Source organism: Lynx rufus, unplaced genomic scaffold, assembly GCF_022079265.1.
Source record: "Lynx rufus isolate CCGP_SWC_20201006 ecotype Redwood Valley unplaced genomic scaffold, mLynRuf1.p SCAF_6, whole genome shotgun sequence".
Classification (NCBI taxonomy): domain Eukaryota; kingdom Metazoa; phylum Chordata; class Mammalia; order Carnivora; family Felidae; genus Lynx; species Lynx rufus.
The window spans coordinates 61,963,775-61,970,561 of record NW_025814878.1 but is presented as its reverse complement, the minus strand read 5'-3'; the positions used below and the strand labels follow the sequence as shown (position 1 = coordinate 61,970,561).

Below are 6,787 nucleotides of genomic sequence, written 5' to 3'. Positions count from 1 at the left end.
TATAATTATCTTACATTCCTTAGTTTTACTCTTATCTGAAGATTATGTTGGACAATATACCTATTGCTCAGGGAACTTAAAGATTCTCTCTGTTGATTTGGCTTCCTCAAAGTAGAAGTTCATAAACAATGGCATGGCAGTACTCCTTGGTGACATTTTCAACCTGCAAAAGTTACACAAAATAATTTTCAATACTTTATAATAAAGTGAGACACAAGCAGAGCAAATTTCTACAATTTGTCAAATGTAGTCCATAAATTTGTAATAAGATTTGCAATTTCCTGATTCCTGGAATGCAAAAAACAAAAAGCAAAAAAAAACCTTGAAATACCCACCCCCCCCCCCCAACCTAAAACAACAAAGTATGAAGCTGGGTCTCCTTCATCATACTGTGTATTTAAATGCCTCTGTTAGACACATGTCTCCCCATTCCACACCATGCACCCTATATGCAACGTTGCCAAGCCCAGGCTCTTCCTTCCCATGGGGATAAGTTAAATCCATCTAGAAAATGATTCGATCTGCAGAATGCAGATCATTTTAAACTGGAATGAAGAATAAAGCCTTGGAGACAGCACAGAATGTGGTTATAGTAGTCCACGTTAAAAATGACCAGAGCATCAACAAGGGATTTGGCTGCTAGACTAGTGTGGTTATTAATGGACAAATGCTCTTTCCTCAACCGGGGAACTGCTTCTACTCCTTGTGGTTATGGGAATAGGAAATGGAAGGAGACAACACTTTACTGGCAGACACATTACTGACCCTGCAGAGGCAGCAAGAATAATGAGCAGAGAAGGCTTTAGAGAAGAGTGTCCTGCCAAGCAGAATAATTGCTACAAGAAGTACAGGATACATTGGACATGATGGTGACTGGGTTGGATCATCCTCTATCAGAGTAGGGTGGATCAACCAAATGTGCTGGTGAATCAAATTATCCTAGAATGTTGAAATCACTGGGTAGGAAGCAAGGGCATCCTAATTCTTGTCCATTTATGAGTCATGGATATTTGAAGGAACCAACTTTTTATGTCAGTTATGACACATGTAGACAGCTACTTGCTACCCATATATCTGGAATGGTCCTGAGTTCAGATATCCATTATGCAATCTGAATATGTCGTGATTTTTTTGCTTTAATCAATATTGCAATCAAAATTATGTAGAAATGCAGTTTTAGACTAGAACAACTCTCCAAGACATGCTTAAAACCAACCAACAAACAAAAGGGTTAGGATGTTTTTTTGTGATTACAAATTTTTGCAGTTATGTTTGGTTAGAAATGAACAAATATTAAATGTATGTTTTTTGGTTTGATATTTTGCTTATTTTGCGTCTCAAAATTGTTTACTTATGACAGAATCAAACTTGTGAAAAACATATCTGGAACAGAGTCAAGACAATATAATGCATCAAACAGATGAAGGAGAAATAAATAATGAAAGAACATAAATAAATAAAATAAAGTGAGAAAGCAAGCCATGTTACTGTAGGCTAAATGATATCTAGACGGGCCCCTCCTTAGAAACAGATATTCTGTTTAGTGTTTTTTCTCTTTTCTCTAACACCTTGACTTAGGGAGCCCAAAGAATAGCTTCTCCTGAGAACAAAAGCACAATTAAAGGAGTCATGCAGAGGGACAAACCAGTCCTCACCTCTGCCACTTAGAACTTGACACATAAGTGGATAATTTCTGAAGCAAGACAGCTTTTGCGGAAGTATATTTTTGAGATGCTTAAAATTCCTCCCCTAACGATATATTCTTCCACTTGTGATTTATTATTGAATTTTAGAGCAGGAACTTATCAAGGCTTTTTGGGGTCTCTAAAGAAACAATTTGTTGAAACGAAACTGCCCCTGGTAAGGGTCAGAACATTATGAGCAGGCACTCGGGCAGTTTTCTTCATAATCGTGTTAGAAAATCTTGCTTGCTGGAAAGGGAAAATAAGATGACCCCTCTAAGGAGCTATGGGAAAAGGAAAATAGGTGCTTTGAGTGGGAAGCAATGCAAGTGAAAAGGTATTAAAAATGGGCTTTCTTTGGATCCCTGCCTTTTCTGCTGTTTGCCCCCACTCTGCGTACAAAGGGGTCCAGCTCTGGCTGCACTTCCTGATGATATTATTGGCAGTCAGCTGAAAGTCTGCACAGAGAGTGCCACAGTCACGGCAGGATTGTTTCTGTATTGAAAAAGCAGAGAGCAACTTCTTGGCACTCCATCAGAAGAGATGTGATTTCCTAACGAAAGTGGAATGCTCGGTCAGAAGAGTTGTTGGAACTTCCCCCTCTGCCATGAAACCTGGTGAATGGTTTGAGTTTTTCCAAAATTATTTCAAATTGAGCTGCTAGGAGGCTGTGCCGACCGTTCCAATTTTCCTCTCAATTTTGCATTTTGTTGGATGCTTCCCTCAAGTCTTCCAGTGTAGTTCAGTCATTAGTCAGAGCTGGAAGGTTTATTATTTATTTTGACAGTCACCAGCCTATTTTGTCAAACAGTACACATTACTGCTCCATTTGACAGGTGTTACTCTTAAAATCCTTCAGTTTCTTTTTCCTCCTTTGAGCGAGGCTTCTGTGTCTGCTGTCTTGTTTGCCTTCCCAAAGGAAGCACGGTACATTTTCTGGTTGATAAAAGCTTTATGTTGTTGCTACTTTTCAGTGACAGATTAGGCGGCCATTGGTCAAAAACTTTTTTCTTGATTTAATCTAAATTTTGGTGATGTGCTTAAGCTGGGATCCAGTGGGAGATTAAATAGAAGGATAAAAGAAAGGATGGTGGGCACAGTGTAACTAGAGGCAAGAAAGCACTGCCATTTCGCCAAAGATGAATATTATGAGGTTACAGAGGTCAAAACGAGCTTTAAGTTTAACGGTGTGAGGATTAGGCTAGAGGGAAAAAAAGCCACATCATTTATTTGTTGCTCTTACAAAAGGAAAATGCATGTGACCGTAATGACCTAGAAGAGAATGGTAGGTCGGATGAAAGAGGTTAGGTAGGTCTTTGTGGAGAAGATGGCTTCTGCATTGATTTAAAAAAAATTAATGTTTATTTATTTTTGAGGGAGAGAAGAGAGAGAGAGAGAGAGAGAGAGAGAGAGAGAATGAGTGGGGGAGGGGAAGAGAGAGAGGAAGACACAGAATCGGAAGCAGGCTCCAGGCTCTGAGCTGTCAGCACAGAGCCTAATGCAGGGCTTGAGCTCACAGACCATGAGATCATGACCTGAGCCTAAATGAGAGGTTTAACCAACTGTCCCACCTAGGCGCTCCATGAATTGATTTTTAAAGGTAGATGGTAATACAAACAAAAGAAGAGGTAGTGAGAAGGGCTTTCTATAATGATACCAATATAGGTGGGATGGTGAATTTGATTTTGGATATGTCGCTTACAACATATTATGAAGTGTTTGGAAATGAAGTTTTCTCTGATATTCATGGCCCATCACTGTTATCCATTTGGTTGGCTAACTTCCTTATCTACTCAAGTGTCATTTCCTCAGGAAGACTTCTGACTTCTGACTTGCTGACAGTGTAGAGCCTGCTTGGGATTCTCTCTCTCTTCCTCTCTTTGTCTCTCCCTTGCTTTCTCTCTTTCTCTCTCTCTTTCTCTCTCTCTCAAAGTAAATAAATAAACTTAATAAAATAAAGTAAAGTAAAATAAAATAAAATAGGTATGATACTTTCATCTCAGGATGATTGTGGAGATTAGTTTTGAAAAAAAAAAAACTTTCTAGAAGGCCTGAATTTGTTAAGTACTCACCAAATGCAAATTTATAACTTCATGAAATCTTTCTATAGCACTCATCTGCACCATACTGATTGGTAACACTTTAAGTACATGCTATATCTTCACAATTAAGGAGTAAACTACTTGAAGGCAGTGACTCCCCAGATCCTTGGCATAGGGCCATACACATTTAGAATTTGGAACATGATAAAGTCTGTTGATTAAGACATTAACATTACTTTAAAAATATAAGCACCATTTTGGGGCGAGTAAATGTGAACTCACTGGCTTTACTGGAATTAAGACAATGTGTATTAGTTTGTTATTGTTTTGCATTCTACATGATGCTGTCTTCTCTATAAAGCAAACTTTACTTAAAAGAAATGTATATAAGAAAATAAGAGGGCTAGTGTTTTGACAGTCAGAGGAGGGTTTTCAAAACCTAATGCCAGATGTTAGGCCAATCTTGGGAATCATGGTCATTTTAGTTTTACATTAAGAATTTTATGTCTCTTTTTCAGACATCCAATAATATTGCAGCAATTACATTTTTAGGCAAAAGGATTTTAGAGATCAAATGCTTTTTTCCCCTCTTTCTGAAATATGATTATTTCAATTACTAGTAGCAACAATTAATCACTAACTGATTCATCAGCCTGCAGCTGGGATTGGAGAGCTGACTTCCTTTCTTTATTCCTATTTTATGTTCTACTGTGCTCAGCAGGGATTGACTAATAGCAAGCTAATAACCTTTCCCTGCTCTCAGTACCTTTTTCTAATACCCGCAAAGAAGAAAATTTTAAATACTTTTTCCCAAGTACATCTTTACCTCACAATTTCTGAAGGGAACTTTAACATTACAAGTGTCGATCCATTTTGTTGTAAGAATAAGGAATTATAGGAAGACATTTCCTTAAGGTTTGTCTGACCATCCTTTGCTATTTTTCGCTAAACAACTCATGCTAGAGGGATGGTTATATAAGTCACTCCAAATGGGTAACGATTTTCTATTTCTTGGAATTTATCTGAGTCATATGACTCCGTGTCTATAATATACCAATATATACATACCCATCTATATAGCAATAGATCTTCTCCAAGCATTCTAGTGTTCTGATTATCAGTATGTTGTATTTCCTAGAATTCAGTGAGAAGATATTGTAACCTATTTGGATTATTCCTAGGAGATGCCAGAAGCTTGGCCCAGAAGAAGCATACTCATCCTCTACTCCAGAGGAGTAGGTTCTTTTAGAGCAAGGGCTCTCAAATAAAAAATCCATAGACTTCAAACTATCTGCAAACATCAAAGAACAATTTGTGTCATTGGGCATTTTCCATATTTTGTGTAAGTTTCTCCAAATTATTAACGTAAATTCTCTTAATGGAAACCAGAGTTCCCCTCAGGACATACAGAATAACCTTCTAGATAACCACATTCATTTATTTACTTAACTATTTTAAAGTCTAGTATCCTTGGAAAATTTTCGCTACAAGATCTATAGGCTAAAATTCACTCTTCTTAATGTAACTGAAATCATAATTAGTAGGCACTGGTCATACAGCTGTCAAGAACTTAGAAGGGTCTGAAACTTTACCCTACCTATGTGCCAAGTTAGCTTGCTACAGTTCCATGGGTGATGGCAGAAGACATGACACCCCTGAATAAGACACAAAGAATTTTATTACTCACAGCAATGGTAGTAGTCAGAGTATCAGCATTTTATGCTGGTGTCCCACAGGGCAATGCTAAAAGGGTGAAATGCCTGCTCACACATAGTGGTTGTATTATAGGAGTAGAATTCCAACCATAGGAATAATGAATCTTTTATAATGGGCAGTAAACCTGACTGATCTTTGCCCTAAAGAGAAACAATATCTTTGTTGTATTGAACTGTAAACATGCGGGACCCACGGAGAATTGTCTTCCAACTATACTTACCCCTTGATTCAACACTCTTTTGACTACTGGCAAAGTTTCCTATTAGTACACCACTCTGTCAGGTGCATTGATCAATGACTCATAGAGATTAGGACCAAATCTCTTAAATTTGTCTCATACTATATTTAATAAGGTTACTATCAATAGGACTCTGAGCAACAGGATAAGGCAATATTCAATATTAACATCAAGTGTTCCAGACCCAATCACGTGAGCAAATCTTATAAACCATCTCGATCTACCTTAGAAATCCAGGTGTATTTCTCCTTAAGTTTCCACCTTGACCTTCCCATCTGGATCAAGGCACTAATCCAGGTATAGTGGGATATATCAGTGGTCACACAGACTCTACCTTGCCCTGCAAGAAGAAACTTTATGGCCAATATCATCTACAACAAGCCTGGCCACTGAGTTAAGGTTAACCTGAATACATTCCAGGACTGAGGTGGTATCTTTGATCACCTCAACTAATATCGAAGAGAAATTTTGTGTCACTTTTTCCTTCATGAACTTGTGTGTCATCCTTGTGCAAGGGCTATGCTAATCTTCGCTGTATCATTCCAATTTTAGTATATGTGCTGCTGAAGCAAGCACTTATATCACCTTATCTAATACAATTTTCTAATTCTAATTTTTCCTACTATGACTCAGATTGTAGGGAAAACTATGACATTGGTATAAGTAGCAAATCAGTTACCCCTCTAGAAGGCTCCCCAAGCAACTAAGTGTAGCTCATTTTGGAGATACAATGCAGTCATTTAAGGGTTACATTACCCACTGGGAGTGTTTTTTAACTTGGAGACCTCTTGTGATTACTCTTAAGAGGACAATAATAATTTTATGGGAGAGAAATAAGGTAATACTTGGCTTCCACACAAGACCTATAATCCCAAAAGTACTCTTGATGTCCCTAAAAGGATGGAGCCATTTATAATTATTGGAGCTCCTAAAGTGGAATCTATATCATCCAAGATCACAAGTTGACATTGCCCAGTGTGGCCTCCTAGCCATCTGGTAGGTCTCAGGTTTCCCAATTCAGTTTGAATACTTCAGTCTAGTCATTGTTTTTGTAGGTAATGTTTGAGGACAGTTACTCCACTCTGTCTTATGTACACCATCAGCCAGAT

General features: G+C 37.9%; 1 pseudogene; it reads right to left on the bottom strand.

Annotated features, from left to right (window-relative positions):
* Nucleotides 1–6,139: 6,139 nt before the first annotated feature.
* Nucleotides 6,140–6,254, bottom strand: LOC124529448 (uncharacterized; annotated as a pseudogene).
* Between the last annotated feature and the right edge of the window lie 533 nt (nucleotides 6,255–6,787).